This window comes from Sus scrofa, chromosome 16 (assembly GCF_054392235.1).
Source record: "Sus scrofa isolate SSC_HxYL_T2T_F1_AM1 chromosome 16, Sscrofa_HxYL_maternal_Yorkshire_Landrace_v2.0, whole genome shotgun sequence".
Classification (NCBI taxonomy): Eukaryota; Metazoa; Chordata; class Mammalia; order Artiodactyla; family Suidae; genus Sus; species Sus scrofa.
In genome coordinates this window covers 47162749-47182592 of record NC_139398.1, presented here as the reverse complement: position 1 = coordinate 47182592, position 19844 = coordinate 47162749, and the positions used below count along the sequence as shown (strand labels likewise).

Sequence of the window (19844 nt, the reverse complement as noted above, 5' to 3'; positions counted from 1 at the left end):
TGTGGCAAGAAAAAAAAAAAAATTTAAACTAACTGTAAAATACAGTTCCTCACATTTCAAGTGCTCAACAGCCACACATGCTGATTGGCTACCGTACCAGACAGCACAGTCTTGGAACATTCGAATCCCCTCAGCAAGTTCTGTTGGACAGACTCTCTCTGGGATGCCTCAGAAAACTGTGCTAATGCTTAAAGCACATAAACTCAAACATAGCTCACTTGTAATATTCTGTATTACAAATTTGTTTGGTTAGTATTTCACACTTTTTTTTCAGTCCTTGAGAAATAATGTGGTGAATTGTGCAGGCCTGTTGATATTCAAAGCAGGCTCAGTGATTGATACCATGATATTTGGTTTCACTTTCTAGGGGTTATAGCACAGAAGGATAAAAATCAAAAGATGAAATCTTTTGTCTTCTTGCAAGTGAGAAAAAGAAATAGTCATGTTAGGTAGGGTTTTTGAGGTGTTTGGGGTTTGAGGGCTAGTCACCGGCACATGAGCAACGTGACTGTTGAATAATGACACCACTTTAAGCAAATCACCCAAAACATCTCACAATCATATAACCATACTTAAGAGAAGTTTTTCTAGAGATGGGTAGTCTCTCCTTCCCTCAAAGGGAAGTAGCTGGAACCATTAATTAACCTCTCTTTTTTCTATAATGTGTGTATAAATGAGAGGCTGATAAGCAAATATTTGTTGAGCTCTTTCTTTGCGCCCAGCTATATGGAAATACCAAGAAATTTTTTTTTAATTGTAAGTGTTATATCTTGAAGGATTAGACTTTCATCCAAATAGCAATAATTAAAGAGGGAGTTCCCGAGTTGACTCAGTGGAAACAAATCTGACTAGTATCCATGAAGACATGGGTTCCATCCCTGGCCTTGCTCGGTGGGCTAAGGATCTGGCATTACCATGAGCTGCCATGTAGGTCGCAGGACTGGCTTGGATCTGGCGTTTCTGTGGCTGTGGTGTAAGCAGGCAATTACAGCTCTGATTTGACCCCTAGCCTGGGAACCTCCATTATGCTGCAGGTGCTGCTCTAAAAAGACAAAAGAAAGAAAGAAAAGAAAGAATAATTAAAGAAATAATTATGTTCAGCCTATTCTGCTTATTAAGATTTAAAATAATAATAGTAACAATTTGTTGAGCACTCATTATGTGCACCATGTGAGAGACTTTACAGGCACCCATTTAACTCTTATGATGACCTGTAAGCTGCTATCATCCTTGTTTTATAAATAAAGCAACAGCATTTAAGAGCATCAGCTTTCTTCCCAAAATCACTGCTAGTCAGGGGAGAGCTGGCTCTTGAGTCCGGAAGTGTTTAACTCCAGAGCCTGGACCTTTAACTACTGCTGCATTTTGTCTTTCCTACACATTTGACAATTTGCCAAGACTAGATCTAAGAACAGAAAGGCTTCTAGCTAATTCTTGGTTGTTAAGAAAAGTAAACCAGCCCTTCCTCTCATGTAGTTTGCTCTTTGGAATGGATTGCTTTCTGTTACAGACCTATTCTCACTTTGATCCTCAGCTCATCTTCCTGGGCTATTCTGAAGACAGTGGCAAATGGACTGCATACTTTAGTACATCTGAAATATACCTAGGAGTAATGAAGGTAGCCTTGCCAGATTTAGGAGAAAACAAAGATGCCTAGAGAAACAACAAATAGATTTTAGGATAAATATGTCTTATGCAGTTTTTGTGTTTTATCTGGCAAATCTAATTGAAAATACTACTGGTTCCATACCAACAGGATCAGTTGTCCTATCATAGGGTTTATAAGAAACTTTAACAGGAGTGTGGTAAACTACAGATGACCACAGAGTCTTCGCCACTCCTCCAACTGAGAAGATCAGCTTATTCCCCTCTCTTTTAATCCTGCCTGGTCTGAGGGACCTACCTGAAAAACAGAATGTGGCAAAACTGACGCTGTGATTTCTGAGGCTAGAACACTAGATGCCTTGCAGCTGCTGCCTAGGTCCCTTGGAACCCTCTATAAATCCTGAGAAAGGCCATAAGAAATGTGACTGCCCTGAGACCCCCCATGCTAGAGAGGGCACTGGTAGGTGACGTGGTCCCTGCTGAGGCGAGACTTCTAGCCAACCCCACTAAGATACAGACTTGTAAGCAAAGCCGTCCTGGGCCCTCAGACCAGCCTACCCCACAGTTGGATAGTGAGCGGCTCGGTTGACACTTCATGGAGGAGAAGTAGCACCTAGCCCTGCCCAAATTCCTGACCCACACCATCCTGAACTATAAAAAAAGGTAGTTGTGGAGTTCCTGTCGTGGCGCAGTGGTTAACAAATCCGACTAGGAACCATGAGGATGCGGGTTCGGTCCCTGCCCTTGCTCAATGGGTTAACGATCCGGCGTTGCCGTGAGCTGTGGTGTAGGTTGCAGACGCGGCTCGGATCCCGCGTTGCTGCGGCTCTGGCGTAGGCCGGTGGCTACAGCTCCGATTCGACCCCTAGCCTGGGAACCTCCATATGCCACGGGAGAGGCCCAAGAAATAGCAACAACAACAACAACAACAACAACAACAACAAAAAAAAGATTTAAAAAAAGGTAGTTGTTTTCAGCCACTAAATGTTGGGGTCCTTTATGACACAGCAGTCCATAACCAGAACAGAAGAAAGCAAAATTAGTTTATTATTTAACATTTTAATAATTAATTGTAAAGAATACCAGGAATGGGGTGTTTTCCTCACATAATCATATAATCCCATTTAAACCAACACCAAGATCATACTTAATGGTGAAGCGAAAGAGATGTATCTGTTAACATCAAAAATACAAGAATGATTATTCTCAAAATTATCAGCTAGGTTTTCTGGAATCTGAGGTATATTTCAATGAGCAGAAAACTCATTTATTCTTTTGGGTATCTGTTACCTCTAGTGGCCCAGCCCGACATCCTCTCAGCCCATTCTTTCCTCCAGGCACTGCTGGGAAACCTGCTTCTTACAGGGGTAACCTGCCAGCACTTTGCTCCAGCTGCCCCCCCATCCCTCTAACTCCTCTGCCCTGGAGCTTCTCTGATACTCTGACATCCAGGAGGATGCCTGCAGGAACCTGCTTAGCACCTAGGTAGACACCTAGGGCATGAGGGCTTGGCCAGGAGACTTGTGCACAGTCACAGGAGACTTGTGCTCAGAAGGGCTCCAGACTTGGCTTAAGGCTCTGCTATTCACTGTCTGAATTTCTTACCATTTTTGAGCAAGGATCTATCAATTCATTTTACACTAGGCCTCACAAATTATAAAGCTGGTCCTGAACGCACCCATGGAAATGACAGCCCCTTGACTAGATGCGATAATCTAATGGGTGGATACCTCCATCCCTTGAAGAGACAGTTCTGAGACATTCTACATGGCTGCACAGACGATGCTCATCCCACGATCCTCCCACTTGAGAACAAACATTTGTACTGGCTCTCCTCTTTCCCTCGTTTTCTCCTCCAACCCCCAGTCTTACATGAGCTCACTTCCCCAAACCCATGCAAACCCTCGTAGCAAACATCACTTTCTAGGAATAACTCAGGCTAAAGCAATGTTTTTCAAGTGCCTTCTATGCCACGGTTCTGGATTCCAGGGAATCAGACGTAATCAGGACAAAATTTCCTGCCATATAGAGCTTACAATCCAGGTGGCAAACACATGATAAATTAGTGAACAAATAAACAAGATCATTACAGATCGTGATGCCTTGAAGTTCCTTGAAGAACACGAACAAGGTGCTCTGAGAGCTGGAAGGGTGGGGATATGGGTATTGGATACGTGGCCTGAATCATAAGAAGGCCAACACATGCCAAGGGCTGGAGGAAAAAAAAATGTTCTAGGCAGAAGGAGTAGCGAGGCCAAAGGACCAACCAAGGTGAAAATGCCCTTGACTGTGTTCTAGGGACAGGAAGAAAGAAGAGTGGGAGGAGTCCAGACAACATGGAAAAGAGAGGTGGTCTCAACGCTGTTGCAGATAGAAAGGGAACAGTCACAGGGGCCATGTTAAGGAGTTTGTGTTTCACTCTGAATCCCTTGAGGAGCCACTGAAAAGTTTTTAACAAGGGAGTGCATTCTGATTTTGCTTTTTGAAATATGATCCTGAGAGGAGAATGGATTGGAAGAGAGCCCTTAGGAAACTACTGCAGGAGAGTTGTTGGTAGCTTAGAGGAAGGTGAGAACAGGGAAGATGGAGAGAAGGGAGGAATTGCATCAGGGCAAGTACACTAAGGGCTCTTATAGCTGATCCAAGGTCCCATATCTGGCCAAAGATGTCTAGGTTCCTAGTAGAACCAGAAGCACATTAGCAACTTCTCTTCTGGGTGCAGAGGCTGTGGCCACTGCCTTACCCTCACCGTGGAGGGAGGAGGGAGGGCTCAGGCAGAGAAAGGGAAACAAAGAAGCTAGCTGACAAGAGCAGATCAGGCTCTAGCCCTCGGGGCTACAGAAATTGTGCTACCTGGAGCCCCACCTATTCTCAGATAAGCAGATGAGAACATCTGCTCCACTCCCCACCCCTCCATCTGCAGCTCCTTTGCTGTAGGAGTGGAGAGAACATAGAGAGAGCTTGCTCTAGATGTTGCATTTTCCACACATTTTCAGCAATTGACATTATCTATGAAACAGAAAAAGAGACATAACTCTTTGAAAAATGCTAATTTTGTTTCCAGATGATACGATTTACGTACTAAGAAAAGCCAACTGACTCAACCATAAATCTTTGGAATCCCTAAGAAAGTTCCTCAGAACGGTCAACTACAGAATATCCAGAAATCAGTAAATGTCTTTGATAAGTTAAGTAATACAGTGGGAGGAACAAGCCTACTTATAATACAAACATATTTTTAAAACTGTAGAAATAATCCTAGTAAGCAATGTATTGGCCTATATGAAAATAACCACAAAAACAAAAACAGCAAACCTGAAAAAAAATTTAAATACAATTATAATAAATTAATTATAATAAATGAATAAACATTCCATGTTCCTAAAACAGAATTAATTTATAAGTGTAATCTGAATTTAATTAAAACTATTTTTTTGTATGTGCGAACTTTACAACATGATATTAAAATAAACACAGAAGTTCCCGCTATGGTGCAGTGGGTTAGGGATCTGGTGTTGTCTCTAGGATGGCACGGGTTCAATCCCCAGCCTGGGCACAGTAAGTTAAGGATCTGGCATAGCCACAACTGTGGCATAGGTTGCAGTTGTGGTCAGGTTCATTCCCTGGCCTGGGAATTTCCATATGCTATGGGTGTGGCCATTAACAAAATAAATTAAATTAAATAAACAGGAGTTCCCATCGTGGCTCAGTGGTAACAAACCCAGCTAGTAACCATGAGGACGCTGCTTCGATCGCTGGCCTTGCTCAGTAGGTTAAGGATCCAGCGTTGCTGTGGCTGTGGTGTAGGCTGGCAGCTGCAGCTCCAGTTCCACCCCTTGTTCCATTTCCTAGCCTGGGAACTTCCACATGCCACAGGTGTGGCCCTAAAAAGACAAAAAAATGACAAAATAAAATGAACTGAAAGAATAAGCACTCTAGAATTTCTAAGAAATTTTCGAAAGAGAAAAGCTATCAGGTATTCAAACATAAAGCTGGAATAATTTAACACTGTTACATTAATTCCAAGATGGAATCTTTTAATGAATCTCAAAACAGACCTTAGAATATTAAAAAAAAATTTCAATTTATTAATGATACATTATGTACTACAAACTAATGTGGGTGAAGGGTAGATTTCTGAGCATAAAAGCAGTAGGAAAAAATGTCAAAGACAACATCATATGTGACCCCATAGAAATTTAAGCATTTATATAACAGAAAAAGTCATAAACAAAGATTAAAAGCAAATTACAAACTGTGAAAAATATTTGCAGTAACAGTGACATGCACAAGGTAAATACCCTTACTGTGTAAATGTTTCCAACAAATCCGTAACAAGAAAACATCAGTCCCAGTTGAGACTAGTCAATGGGCCTGAGTAGATAATTCACAAATCCACATACATTGGTCAGTGAGCATAAAAAAATGTTTATCATTGCTAGTAATCGAAGATTGCAATTTAGGAGTTCCTGACATGGTGCAGTGGAAACGAATATGACTGGGAACCATGAGGTTGCGGGTTCGATCCCTGGCCTCACTCAGTGGATTAAGGATCCTGCCTTGCTGTGGCTGTGGTGTAGGCTGGCAGCTATAGCTCCGATTTGACCCCTAGTCTGGGAACCCCCATATGCCACGGGTTTGGCCCTAAAAAGCAAAAAAAAAGATTGCAATTTAATGCAACAATGAAGTAGTTTTTTAAATATCAAATTGAAAAAGTAATTGTATTAATGAAAACAGATCTCCATTTAGTATTTACCGTGGGCTAGGTATTCTTCTGAGTATTTACTTGTAATATATCATTTAAGTGTCATAACTCTACAAAGAAGACCATATTGCTATACCCACTTAATAGAAAAACCAAGACACAGAGCAGCTAAGCAACTCTTCCCAGTCCACACAGCTAGGATGTGGTTGATTGGGATTCAATTTTAGACAGTTTGATTCAGGAGTCTGATCCCAGTGCTAAGTTATTAGGCAAGAGTCAGTGTTGGGAGGAAGTCATGCAACAGACACTCTTCTGTGCTGCTGGTGGTGGAATAAATTGGTAATGCCTCTTTGAAAAGTAATTTGACTCTAAATATCAAGGATTTTAAAAGGATTTGTCGTACTTGACCTGATAACTTCCCGTCCAGGATTCAATTCTAAGGCTATTAAAGATAGACATAGAGAACCTGTGAAGAATTATTTATAAAACTGAAAAATGTAAGGAGTTCCCTTGTGGTCTAGTGGTTAGGATTCAGTGCTTTCACTACTGCAGCCTGAGGTCAGTCCCTGGTCTGGGAACTTGAGATCCCACTTCAAGCCACTGCCCATCCCAACCAGAAAACAAAACGAACAAACAAAAAACTAAAAAAATTAGGTACAAGCCCAAGTGTTCAACAACAGGAAAGCATTTACTAAAACAAATATACATTAAAAAATATATTTAATGACACGGGAAAATCCAATAACATATAATACTAAATGAAAAAACAAGATATAAAATACTATGTGTATAGTATGTCTAACTGTTTTAATACAGAACAGTAAGATTTGAACAAACACATCAAGGTGTTCACAGTGATTATCTCGGAAGGGTAGAATTACAGGTGTACTTTCCTCATATTTTTCTGCACCTTCTAAATTTCTGCAAAATCTATACCTTTTTTTAATATAATCAGAAAAAAGCCAATAAACATTAGATTATGTTTTAACAGAATTATTTGGACCATTATTAATAACTTTTACTCCTTTCAGGAGATAAACTGCATACTGGTTAGATTTCCCCCAGTCTTATGCACTCAGTCCTAAGAAGAGCAGGAAGAGGCTGTGGATCATTTCCGTCAAAGCCAGAGCCACAAAGAGACAGGAACCACAACTCTGTCCTCCTGAAAAACAGGAGAGGCCTCGAACCACCTGGACTCCCCAAGCTGTGAGCAAAGGACATTCTCAAACTTACAGCATTATTGGGAGGAAACAAAATACATCTTAGAAGAATTTCATTTGATAAGCACAGCCAAGATCTGGATAACAAATGTCCATACTGCCTGGCTCTTTTATTTTTACAGCACCCTGCATAGGACTTGATGCCAGAAGACAGGAATGCAACTCTAAATCCCTTAGCTGCATGACTATGGGCCAATCATTTTATTAGTCTCTGAATCTTAATACTGTCATTTTCCAAATATGAATAATAAAAGTGCAGTGCCAGTAGCTCAAATGCCTTCAAATATGTAGGAGTCATTTGGAAATGAAAATACCCTAGGTAAATGAAAATCATTATTATAATTAGACCGTTCTTCTCACCCAGAGGGCTGTCATTGTCATTGGTAGAACAGGTTACCTGTCATTAAAGAGAGGACAGAAGCTGCATAGAACTCCAGGTGTACTAGATGCTGACCCTATTTCTTTAGAGCATGATCTTCTGAGGTCCCAGCTGCCCCCCAGCTCAATCCCCCAGGCCCTCAGGAATGTGAGAAAATCTGAGCTTCATTACTGAGCTGGAGCTTGGCCACCTCTGTCCAGTTTCAAAAGTGCTTCCTTCATGTGACCTCAATAGACTTTTAGTGTAAACAAACATTTCCTTTGAACCTCATAGGGCCATATTTGCAGTTAGTCATATGTTTGTCTTAATGGGGTGAATAACAGTCTGTAAATATCTGAAGTCTTACCCTAAAAAAGTTATAAAGCACTTTTTCTTAATAAGTATAAAGAAAAACGCAAATAATTACATAGCAGCTATGTATGTTTTTTAACCAAGTGCTTTTGTCTCATCAACACTGGGTCAAGCAGATACGAGTAGCTCTGGTACACAGGGAGGCAGGAGTTCTTAAAGCATTCTCCAAAGCTCTTCTGGCAAATCCAGTAGACCTCTGAAAGTTAATCTAAAATTTGGGAAACTTGGAGTTCCTGCTGTGGCGCAGCGGAAACAAATCCGACTGGGATCTATGAGGTTGTGGGTTCGATCCCTGGCCTCACTCAGTGGATTAAGAATCCTGTGCTGCTGTGAGATGTGGTGTAGGCCGACAGCTGTAGCTCTGATTCAACCCCTAGCCTGGGAACCTCCATATGCCATGGGTGCAGCCCTAAATAAAAGCAGGAAAAAAAAGAAAGAAAGAAAAAAAGACCTAAAATTTGGGAAACTTAACCTAATAGTTAAAAGAATATATGCCTAAGATTTTAGAGAGCCAAGGTCTCAGCAAGGTAATCCTTGCAAACTATGGAAACTCTGTAGACTTCAGTTTCTTCAAACTGTGAATCGAAGGCCAAGGGACCCCTAAGGTAATTTCTGGCTGAAGAGTCCATGACCATAACTGTCAAGGTCCATTTAGTTATTGCCTTAAATCCCCATACTGAGCTTTCTCCCTAGAGCAAATACCAATCATATTAATGGTTTCTCCACTTCTCCATGAGTACCTTTGGGGAAAAGGATCATCCTTAGGGCTCAAGGGGTGCCTGCCCTGAGCTCCATTCCATAGAGGGCTCTTCTCTGGTTGCCTTTCCTCCACACAGATCAAAGACTCTGCAAAGCCAAGGAGTGTGCCCAACAGGAGCCTGCCCCACACTCCCTGTATTCATCAGCTCCAGCTGTCATAATAAAATACCACACACTGGGGGGCTTAAACAATAGAAATTTATTTCTCATAGTCTGGGGGCTAGAAGTCCGAGGTCAAATTGCCAGCATGGATGGGTTCTGGTGAGAACTGTCTTTCTGGCTTGCATGGCTGCCTTCTCCACATGGCACTTCCCTGGTGCATGCACACAAAGGGGTGGGGTGGGGGGGCGGGGGCAGGAGAGAAAGCTTGCTGGTGTGTCTTCTCGTAAGAACACTAATTCTCTTGGATCAGGTCCCCACCCTTATGACCACATGTAACTCTGATCACATCCTTAAGAGACTCTGTTTCCAAGTACAGTCATATTTGGAGTTAGGAATTCAATATATGAATGGGGGAGGGACCACACACATTTAGGGTATAACATTCTCCTCAAGAATGAGTTCCTAGTACCCACGACTCTGGAGTTTGCTGCCCAAAGAGCCCAGGCCAACTTGCATAACATCACCTAGGACATCCCTGGAGATTGCCAGATAGCCTACTTCCACCACTAGGTTGTAAATGGGGTGGGGATCAAGGGAGGACACCTTGAACTTTAAGGCTAGGTGCAAGAAGGAGCTGGATGATGGAAGAGGCTGAGGGCCAGAGGCTGAACCCTGGCTTGATCTGTACCTCCAAATTCTGGCGTGGAACTTGGAGAAGTCTATGTTCCAATCTGAACTTCCAGGCTGTTACAAAGAAATATTTGCCGGGATAGGAGGATTTTTAAAATGTTTTATTAACAGCTTTTTTAGCTTGTTCTATAAACATTTTTCCATTTTTACTGAGATATAATTGACACATTGTATAAGTTTAAGGTGTACAATATAATGATTTAATTTATGCATATATTGTGAAGCGATTAACACAATAAGTTTGGGTACCATTTGTCACCTGGCATAGGTACAAATGTTTTTTCTTGTGATAAGAACTTTAAGATCAACTCTCTTGGCAACTTTCAAATACGTAATACAGTATGGTTAACTATAATTGTTCTGCTATACATTACATCCCCAGAACTAACTTATTTATTTATTATTGGGATATAGTTGATTTGATCTATAACTTTTAAGCATTTAAAATATGATAGATCAGGAGTTCCCGTCGTGGCGCAGTGGTTAACGAATCTGACTAGGAACCATGAGGTTGCAGGTTCGGTCCCCGCCCTTGCTCAGTGGGTTAACGATCCGGCGTTGCCGTGAGCTGTGGTGTAGGTTGCAGACGCGGCTCGGATCCCGCGTTGCTGTGGCTCTGGTGTAGGCTGGCAGCTACAGCTCCGATTAGATCCCTAGCCTGGAAACCTCCATATGCCATGGAAGCGGCCCAAGAAATAGCAAAAAAACAAACAACAACAACAAAAAAACTTAAAAAAAATAAATAAAAAATAAAATATGGTAGATCAGAGTTCCTGCCGTGGCGCAGCGGAAACAAATCTGACTAGGAACCATGAGATGGCGGGTTCGATCCCTGGCTTTGCTCCGTGGGTTAAGGATCTGGCATTGCTGTGAGCTGTGGTTTAAGTCACAGACGCGGCTCAGATCTGGCATTGCTGTGGCTCTGGTGTAGGCTGGTGGCAACGGCTCCAATTAGACCCCTAGCCTGGGAACCTCCATATGCCTCGGATGCGGCCCTAAAAAGGACAAAATGTAAATAAATAAGTAAATAAATAAATAAATAAAATTTCATCTGAGACTCCTTAAAAAAAAAAAATGGTAGATGGTCTTCACTGATACTCTGGTGCCCTACAAATGTGAGATGCAAACCCAGTGGCAGGGTGTCTCAGTTCCCTCTAGACACCCTTTTCAGCTCTATCTCTGATGAATTAATCAGGTGATGAAGTTAGAGAAATATTAGTCTGATTCTATCTGAGATCAGTTTCTTGACCCATCCCCAGTATATCCTGAGAAGAATCCTGTGTCATGTTTCCTGTATTGTAGGACTGACTAATATTTAATGCAAGCTTGCTATATGCAATTATTGCTATAAGCCCTCTACATGTATTAATTCATTTGATCCATCCAGCAACTTGTGAAATGACATCATTACTATCCTTTTTTTGTTTTTGTTTTTTGTGGGCTTTTTTTTTTGTTTTTTGTTTTTTGTTTTGTCTTTTTGCCTTTTCTAGGGCCGCTCCCGCGACATATGGAGATTCCCAGGCTAGGGGTCTAATCAGAGCTGTAGCCACCGGCCTACGCCAGAGCCACAGCAACTCGGGATCTGAGCCGCATCTACAACCTTCACCACAGCTCACAGCTACACCGGGTCCTCAACCCACTGAGCAAGGCCAGGGATCGAACCCGCAACCTCATGGTTCTCTAGTCGGATTTGTTAACCACTGCGCCACAACTGGAACTCCTATCCTTATTTTATAGACAAAGAAATATAAACACAGAGAGATTAGGAAACATATTCAAAGTTATCCAGCTAATAAGTAGCAGAGTTAGGATTTGAACCAAACCGTGTGGCCTTCAAGTCTTACTCTTGGCCGTGATATTGTTAGCCACCCAAATAAGAGGTAGTATTTATAGAGTACTCCCTGTATACCAGGCCCTGTGCTATTGCTAATACTATGAGGTTGGTACTATTATTTCCCCATCTTACAGGTGAGGAAACTACTTTAGGAAGAATAAGAAGCCACCCAATGATACACCCCCAACAAGCCACGTTGGTAGATTTGATGGGTAATCTGATTCCAGGCACATGCTATTAACTAAACCAGTTCTTCTTGCTCCATGTCCTTCCTTGAAGGATCACACACAGGTGGCCAGGGATGGCCTGGCTATATCACTGGGTCAGATTGTGACAGCTACCACAGAGGAAATTCATCTATGCTCAATGAAGAAATTGGCTGTTTTGAGTAATACAGCAATTTGAGGAAGTTAAATGGATTAAGATTACAGGTCATGTTTCGCATTGGGAAATATGCTTGCCTTTTAAGTTTCTGTGGCTCGATATGAAATCTCAGAGTGAATCATTACATTCAGACTTTAAGAGAGTCTTCAGTCCCAGTTAAGAGTGATTTATTCCTCAGGAATTTATGAGCTATTTGAAGCAGGTGAGCTCTAAAGCAGCCTAACCCTTGGACCTGTTTCTCTCGCATCCAGCATGACCTGAAGTCTCCAATCATGTAACAGATTCATCCATGAGAAAGAAATCTGACTCTGCATAAACGTTAGTCGAGTAGGAGGCTTTTCCAGGGATGGCACAGTTTTCCTGCTTTAGGGCATTGCTCAAATCTTCACTGATATGATCAAAGCTGGAAAACAAGATAATATGAAGCATATCTGAAAACACAATCTCCCCACCTCCAGAGATTCATATCTAAACGTTCTCTCAGAGTCAGTGAGGTCACTGAGGGACACAGAATGGATCAGAAAATGTCATTCTTGGGAGTTCCCGTCGTGGCGCAGTGGTTAACGAATCCGACTAGGAACCATGAGGTTGCGGGTTCGATCCCTGCCCTTGCTCAGTGGGTTAAGGATCCGGCGTTGCCGTGAGCTGTGGTGTAGGTTGCAGACGCGGCTCGGATCCTGCGTTGCTGTGGCTCTGGCGTAGGCTGGTGGCTACAGCTCCGATTTGACCCCTAGCCTGGGAACCTCCCATATGCTGCAGGAGCAGCCCAAGAAATGGCAAAAAAAAAAGCATACAAAAGAAAATGTTATTCTTCAGCCCCAACACTGATGACCACAGCCCTCTGGCATGACTACATCCGTGTTGTTTCTACAGTCAAGGACCAAAGGGATTCCCATGGTCACCTCTTGGCTCAGGGTGGCTTTGACTGTTTTCAGTCCTTTTGTCTAGTGCGGGGCTTTGTTTGCTGATCGTCATTGTCTTTGAAAATATTGTTTGGCTATAGGGAAGGGCCTACCTCCAGTAGGTTAAAATATAAACTCAGTGCAAAAGAGCTCAAGGGGAGACGATGTTTGCCTACATGGTGTGATTTCTCAGGAAAGAGCCTATATCTCAAAACACACACACACACTCACACACACACACTCACACACACACACTCACACACACACTGCTCTGACACCGAGTCCTCCCTAGTTAGTGCCTGAGATTTCTCTAGCTACACTTTGCTTCCTGCCAAATAAAGCCCTATCTATATTCACATTTGTAACTAGACTGTTTTCTCTATCAGAAAACACAGGTATCTAACTCAATTATATTCAAATTACGAGATACTCTAGGTTAGGTTGGGACAGTAGATCTCAAATTTTACTAGGCATCAGAATCATCTGGAGGTTTTCTTTTTTTTAACATAGATTTCTGGACCTCACCCTGAGAGCTTCTAAGGTAGTAGGTCTGGAGTTAGCCCGAGAACATGCATTTCTAATAAGTTGCACGTGATCCTGCTGCTGCTGGTGTGACCCATATTTTAAAATTCACTGGATTGGTTTGCAAGCTTTTTTCTTCATGCTCACACACCTGGGGATAGGACATTGAGGACAGGGTACTTTGCCTGTTGGCCCTAGGGGGTCACCAGGACAGTGGTCCTGGCTGCACATTAAAAGCTTATTGGAGCCTTAAAAAAATAGCAGTTCGGATTGCACCTCAGACCAAAGAACTCAGAGCACCTGGAGGGGGGCCCAGGCCCCAGGGAATTCCCCAGCTCATCTTGATGTGTAGCCAGGGTAGAGAACCTTTGCTCACATGAGATCCTCTTGGGAGGGCATGAGGCAGGAATGTGTATTTTAACACCCTTCCCCCCAGGAATTTTTAATACATCTCCATGGGGGTAATATGCCTTCTGAGCATTTTGTAACCAGGTTGAAGATCACCAGATAATAGTGTCCGAAAGTTGAGGTGTGAACATGTGTATGGTCACAGTTGTCTTCTCAGAAGTTCTCTTGCTCTCTGTACATCCCCTGCTCTGCTCGACCAGTCCCTGCTTTCCCTACACCCTCCTCACACATGCCTGCCCCGGCCTCCACCAGCGATTGTTCTCAGCCTTAGGCCGGACCAGCTCTACCTGCTAGTTCATTAAAGGGACACATCTGCTCTTGTGATGGTTGTTAACCTGAGGGGCTGTGAGGGATGTGCCAGCTGTTCGGTTCCCTGGATGCTGATGAACCAACCTGAGGTCTGAGGTCTCCTTTGCCCCAGAGTAGGTACGTTGTTGCCATGTCCGGCTTGCCATACACAGGACCTTTTGTTGCAGACCTGTAAGATCCCCTGTTCACTAAATCATAAGTGTCTTTGCTGCTTTATCCAGGCTCTTTCTTTAGTCTCAAGGCTGGGCAACTACAAGGCTTGCAGGCCTGCGGGGTACAGCCCAACAACATGACCTTCTCAAAAGCTAAATAATCAGGGTCACATACTAGATTCTTTGATGATTGTCATTTTCCCTTTTTTCCCTATAATTAATTAGAAGGATTAGTAGCTAGTTGGGAGCAACAGTAAGATAAAGGAGCTCAAAAAACCATGGTTGTTTCCTTCTTTTGACAACGTTTTCTCCTGCCCCCACCATCATTCCTACCCTCTCCTTTTGTACTTGCTGGTACCTGAGCAGAGGGAGGGCTGAACCCCATTGGCTGAGACAGACACTTGGAGCACCCTGAGAACTTCTGAAACCTGAAGCCTTTTGACACCAAGGATGTGGAAGATCTCAGTGGGTAATACAGTGAAGGTCCCCTGGCTCCCAGAGACACTTGGAGCCAAAGTTGTGTGACCTCTTATACTAATTGGCTCAAGATCAGATATTGCTAGACAATGACCCTGCAACCTATGGTTTCCACTGCAATTTTTTTTTTTTTTTTTTTTTTTTGTCTTTTTGCCATTTCTTGGGCCACTCCCTCGGCATATGGAAGTTCCCAGGCTAGGGGTCGAATCGGAGCTGTGGCTGCCAGCCTATGCCAGAGCCACAGCAACGCGGGATCCGAGCCGCGTCTGCAACCTACACCACAGCTCATGGCAACCGGATCGTTAACCCACTGAGCAAGGGCAGGGATCAAACCCGCAACCTCATGGTTCCTAGTCAGATTCGTTAACCACTGCGCCACGACGGGAACTCCATTTTTTTTTTTTTTTTTCCCATTGCAATATTAATGCTCCCTGAGGGACTAAGAGTGAGACATCTGTCTTCCTGGAATCACAAGCTTCCCCACATATACAGTGAGGAAAACATGCTAATCTATCTACCAGAGAGGTATTATGAGACCAATTAACATGTTCTTACATAATGGTAAAAGCAAAAAAGGAAAAATGCTCAAATCTCAGCTGTATTTGGATTAGAATATATTGCCATTTGTAACTTCATAGTATTTCTAGACACCCAATTCCACCTTTATAAACACCCAGGAATGCTAGAGTTTGTAATTCTGTAACTATAATTTTAATACATGTACATATATTATGCAGCCTTCTGCATACAAGCAGTCCATAAATATTTGTGGACTAAGTGATGGGTGATTAATCAATTGACTAAATGAAGGCATTTTCAAAAGTAGATATACCACTAATAAAATCACGAGCTATTATTCTAAGTGAATAACTCAGTGTGTACTTCCTAAGCTAAATTAATTACCATGGTCTATGACAACCTTGCATTAGAGATATTAAATATGTGAAATACATAATAAATTTCTAAATTGATCAATTTACTCATGGCTGCTTCGAGGCAACAGAAACAGAAAAGGTGACAATCATGTTAATGAGATCTGCTGCTTCTTGCTCTGCTGTGACCAGAAGAATGTAGTCCCAACTGCCCCTACTCTGCCTTACTTTTTCTTGTTTTCCATAGCATTTAGCTCCATAATAGATAACTGACAAAACCAACTGTCTCTTCATGTTCATAGCTATATGGTGAAATACACTTGACCCTTAAAAAATGAGGGGGTTAGGGATGCCCACCTACCATGCAGTCAAAAATCTGAGTATAACTTTATAGTAAGCCTTCTATAACAAAGGTTCCAAATCTGTGGATTCAGCCAACTGCAGATCAGTAGTGCTATATTTATTGGGGGAAAAAAGTATATAAATTCAAACCTGTGTTGTTGAAGGGTAAACTGTATCAGTTTTCTTTAAACATCTACATTTTTTTTTCATATGGTCTCCTACTTGATAATCCAAGAGCCTACTGGATTACAGGGCCCAGAAAGAAGCTCATCTTAAAAAGTAAGCAGATTTTAGGAGTTCCTATTGTGGAGCAGCAGAAACGAATCCAATTAGGAGCCACGAGGTTGCGGGTTCAATCCCTGGCCTCGCTCAGTGGGTTATGGATCCGGGGTTGCCATGAGCTGTGATGTAGGTTTGGATCCTGAGTTGCTCTGGCTGTGGCATAGGCTGGCAGCTGTAGCTCTGATTAGACCCCTAAAAAAAAAAAAAGTAAGCAGATTTTAGGTGACTATGAATTCAACCTGTAATAATATGTTCCTGAAAAACCAACATTATATTATGTATGGTCCTCAAGAATACATAGAATACTTTGTAGAAAATAGTGTATTTAATGTATTCTGCATTGGTCAGAATGAATTTAGAATATTCTAAGTTCTAGACAACATCCTTTTAATGAGATAGACCCAAGCTGGAGTGATCTTAAAATGGGCAGTCTGTACAGCAATCTGGAAACTGAGTCAGATAAAGAAAAAAGGAATTCACTGTGAATTTTCATTTTAAAGACTATGTTAGGGTGAGCATGAGAGCTGAGACCACTGGTATTGAAAAGGCACTCCATATAGTCTGTCTGTCAGCTCAGGTTGCTACAACAAAATACTGTAGACAGAGTGGCTTAAATGCAGAAATGTGTTTCTCACAGTTCTGCAGGCTGGAAGTTCAAGATCAAGGTGTGAGTATATTCAGTTTCGGTGAGAGCTCTCTTCCTGGCTTGCAGATGGCTGTCTTCTCACTGTGTCTCCACATGGCCTTTCCTTAATGCATACAGTGGAGAGAAAGAAAGAGCTCTCCCTCCTTCTGTTAGAAGGCCACCAATCGCATCAGATTAGGATGCCACCCTTATCACCTCATTTAATCTTAATTACCTTCTAAAACTTCTCTCTCCACATACCATCGCATTGGGGGTTAGGGCTCAAACATATAAATTTGAAGAGGATATAGTTTAGTCCCCAGCATAGTCTGTAGTCCTCTAACATAAACATTTGGGGAGACACGTTGTAACTCACTGTAAGAAAACATTCTAGCAAAAGCTGTTCAATAATGAAACCAGTTGCCCACATTTGAGACTGTGGCCTTCCCATCCTTGGGAGCAGTAACTCAGTTTAAAGAACCATTCTCTCAGTTGTGCTGGAGAGGAGATTGCTGCGTTGAATGGCAGTTCAAAGCAGAAGACTGCTAGGCTCTCTCCAACTCAAAACTTCCACCATATTTAAACTTTTAAAAAGTTGCTATTCTACTAGGTTCACCCCAAATTGTCCTCTCAAAGGATTGAAACCATATGTGGTTATTTTGGCATAAGAAGAAAAGTCTACTAACAAGCTTAAAACAACAAAACTCAAACAATTTTGGATTAAGTAAAACTTGAACCAAGTCTTGGTTTTGCAAAGAGCAGTGAGATGTCTATGATTCTCATCTGGATTTTGCTGGGGTTCATGATTTTGTGTGGGGTTGGGAGGAAGTGGTTAAGTAAACTCTTAAACTGCACCCCAAACATTGTGTGTTATCAGTTTCCTAAGAAACTCAGGAAGTAAAATCTGACTTCATGAAGAAGATTAGAGATATCTAAGATGTTGGATCATTTCAAAACTTGTCTTTGGAAAACTTTAAATAGAAAAAGCTAAGAAAAAGATACTAGATTAAATAAGAAAAACAGGAATATTCTTTCATTGCTTTTCTTCCAGAAATTACATGGCCTCTATTATGACTGCCAGATGTAGCACATTTTCAATAAAAACTTTTAGTTCTCCATGAAGCAGAAATACTTGGCAATGACCACTATTTATTAATTCTGAACTCTGTTTTACTGTGAGCTGCTTTATGGTCAACGTTTTTAAAATGTGATATTTTAGCTTACTATAAAATGTTTCATATTTTCATAAAAATTGTAAGTCAGTGAACATAAGATATAAAATGAGGTGTTTGCAACTGATGCCTTAAATAAATTATACTGTTAAGGACATTAAGTAAAATAGACATCGACAGCTATGTATGTAGAATTCCCGTCATGGCTCAGTGGAAACAAATCTGACTGGCATTCATGAGGACGCAGGTTTGATCCCTGGCCTCGCTCAGTGGTTTAAGGATCCGGCATTGCCATGAGCTCTGGTGTAGGTCGAAGATGCGGCTTGGGTCTGGTGTTGCTGTGGCTGTGGTGTAGGCCAGCAGCTGTAGCTCCAATTCGACCCCTAGCCTGGGAACCTCCATATACCGCAGATGTGGTCCTAAAAAGCAAAAACAAAAAGCAAAAAACAAAAACAAAAACAAAAAACAGCAACAACTATATTTATGATGAGCAGAGAATAGTTTCCACATAAATTAAGAGCAATACTCCTAACACACATCAGTCAGGATCCAATCATGTAAAATATAGTTGATACTGATGGCATTTTTTTTTTCTTTCTCTTCTCTCTTTTAGATCTTTGCACATGGGACAAAGAAGAGCTCTCCGAATTGAAACACATATTTTATTGATGAATCCTAGTTCACCAGCCTGTGCTCACTTTTAGAGAAGGGTCTCTGACTTGAACCAAAGCACCCTACCATCAGGTAATCATGTAATTTATATATATAAAAGTGACCAGGACACTTTTGAGGATAAAGGGGGACATAATTACACTGGCTTTATAGGCATAAACAGGAACTGTGCCAGACAAACCAGGACGTTTGGTGGCCATACCCATAGGAGACCTTGTGATTGACGCCCCAACTTCTACTCCAGCCCAAATGATTCTTCTAAGATAGTGGTCCTCAAAGTGTGGTCCCAGATCAGCAGTACTGGGATCACAAGATAATGCATTAGAAATGCAAATGCCAACCCTAGACCTACTGAGGCAGGACAAGGCAACAAAGTATGCTTGCACAAGCCCTCCAGGTGATTCCAATGCAGGCTGAATGAAGTTTGCAATCCACTGGTGTAAGCCAATCATCCTATTCCTTTTCCTTCATCAGTGATGGGTTTAGGAATAGGCAGGCCTAAAGCCAGTTTGAGCCAATGAAATATAAAGAAAGTTAAAGATTTCTGGGAAAGATAACTCAATCCCTCTTTTGTTGAATGTGAACAGGGAAATATAATATCTGGTTATTGAAGGTGACTCTGTAGAGACATGAAAAGAACCCCACCCTGTTTGACTGCTGGATCAAGCCACCCAGAAGCCCATCCAACCTCTGAACTATGTGAAAGAATTAATTTGCAGACATCATTTCAGTTTCAACTAGCTGAAGGCATCCTTGCACACTAGTGTTCATTCCCACTTTTCTCGACACTGTACCTTCTCCCACAATGCCATCCTCGCTCACATTTCTGCCTTCAGTCCTCACCCCCTTCCCCTCCTTCCAAGTCCAAGTCACTCCCTCCTTCTTAAAAGTCATCCTGATGGCTCCACCCCACATCCTCCTCTTCAGGATTCACTTAACTTTCTGAGCCACTGATCTGTTTTCATCGTATACTAACTTCTACTGCTTCCTCTTAAGTCTATGTGCCTTATCATGTGTAAGTGCTTGGCACTGGCTTTGCGTGTGCCACTCCAGGGAAGCTCAGGAGACATTTCCTATAGT

At 42.0% G+C, this 19844-nt stretch overlaps 1 protein-coding gene across 2 annotated transcripts in view; it reads left to right on the top strand.

The window, feature by feature from the left end:
• ANKRD55 (ankyrin repeat domain 55) overlaps positions 1–19844 on the top strand; it is a 164092-nt gene that overhangs the window by 141988 nt on the left and 2260 nt on the right. For both annotated transcript variants that reach the window (XR_014831343.1, XR_014831344.1), the window contains one exon: positions 18706–18836. The gene's annotated coding sequence lies outside the window, so the exon portion shown is untranslated. The remainder of the gene's footprint in view (positions 1–18705; positions 18837–19844) is intronic.